The 1,643-nt window shown below is 46.7% G+C and overlaps 1 protein-coding gene across 1 annotated transcript in view; it reads right to left on the minus strand.

Moving 5' to 3' along the window:
- LOC135092502 (ATP-binding cassette sub-family G member 4-like) overlaps positions 1–631 on the minus strand; it is a 51,174-nt gene extending 50,543 nt beyond the window's left edge. The window contains exon 1 of the mRNA XM_063991070.1: positions 482–631. The gene's annotated coding sequence lies outside the window, so the exon portion shown is untranslated. The remainder of the gene's footprint in view (positions 1–481) is intronic.
- Positions 632–1,643: the final 1,012 nt, after the last annotated feature.

A 1,643-nucleotide genomic window follows, 5' to 3' on the forward strand; every position in this document is an offset into this window, starting at 1 on the left:
CATGAAACACACACACACACACACACACACACACACACACACACACACACACACACACACACACACACATTTTCAATTTGTTAACTGCCTAAATAATAAACCGTTTATTATCATCATTATTATTATTATTTCACACACACACGACACAAAATCCAAAACACACACACACACACACACACACACACGACACAAAACCCAAAACACAAACACACAAACACACACACACACGTCACAATGTATCAGCTGACTGTCAAACACACAGACACACAAACACACACAAACACACATAGCAGACAACGTTTCCCACACACACACACATACACACACACACAGACACACACACAGAGGCACAAACCCGTCAAATAAAGGGAACCCCACCGATCACAAACACGACTGCTTGAAGATCTGAGCGAAACACATCGAAACACTACTGTAGAAGATGAAGACGACCTGACGTGATCACCATATGAAAAACACTCACCATGGATTCTTCAAAACACAGAACCATACACCTTCACTCCACACACTCCACACCTCAACTGACTCTTCCTCCTCCACCCTCCTCCTCCTCCTCCTCTCTTCTCAATCGACCCTACCAGAGAGAGAGGAGCGTTAGAGTTACCAGTGAGTGCAAGAGAGTGGGAAAATCACCCTTGCAGCTCTCACACCGCAGTCTCTCTCCCCTCTCCCTCTCTCTCTCCCTCTCTCTCTCCCTCTCTCTCTCTCTCTCGCCGCTGTAGAGGTGAAAGTGGTATTAATATCTTCATTGTTTCCACCCTTATAGCTTTCCTTCCTCTGGCGCATGCGTGTGGAGGAGGGGGAGGAGGAGGAGGAGGAGGGGCTTGCATCCTCCTCCTCCTCCTCCTCCTCCTCCTCCTCCTTCTCCTCCTCCTCCTGAGCGAACCATTCCAGTGTTATGAAAAGAGAGAGAAAGGGTGAATTTTGCGTGTCTCTCTCTCTCTCTCTCTCTCTCTCTCTCTCTCTCTCTCTCTCTCTGTGTGTGTGTGTGTGTGTGTGTGTGTGTGTGTGTGTGTCGTGAGTGCAGGTGTACTGAGAGAGAGAAAGAGAGAGAGAGAGGATGGATGAAGGGAGGGCATTTCTCTCTCTCTCTCTCTCTCTCTCTCTCTCTCTCTCTCTCTCTCTCTCTCTCTCTCTTAGGTTTCCCCATATGAGTCACTAGTTACTACAGTTATCTTCCTCCTCCTCCTCCTCCTCCTCCTCCTCCTCCTCCTCCTCCTCCTCCTCCTGTATTTCTCATCCTTTCCTCTTACTTCTTATCATCCTTGTTACTTTTCCTCTCTCTCTCTCTCTCTCTCTCTCTCTCTCTCTCTCTCTCTCTCTCTCTCTCTCTCTCTCTCTCTCTCTCTCTCTGGATTATCAAAACAAAGACACAGAAAAGAGCAAGAAATGTGTGTGTGTGTGTGTGTGTGTGTGTGTGTGTGTGTGTGTGTGTGTGTGTGTGTGTGTGTGTGTGTGTGTGACGTCATTTCTCGGCTTTGAGGGGGTGAGAAAGAGAGAGAGAGAGAGAGAGAGAGAGAGAGAGAGAGAGAGAGAGAGAGAGAGAGAGAGACTGCTAAGAATAAATAAATAAACAAAAAAATATATGATTATCTGATTAATTACTTCATTCAATCGTCTGTTTG

This window comes from Scylla paramamosain, chromosome 40 (assembly GCF_035594125.1).
Source record: "Scylla paramamosain isolate STU-SP2022 chromosome 40, ASM3559412v1, whole genome shotgun sequence".
Classification (NCBI taxonomy): Eukaryota; Metazoa; Arthropoda; class Malacostraca; order Decapoda; family Portunidae; genus Scylla; species Scylla paramamosain.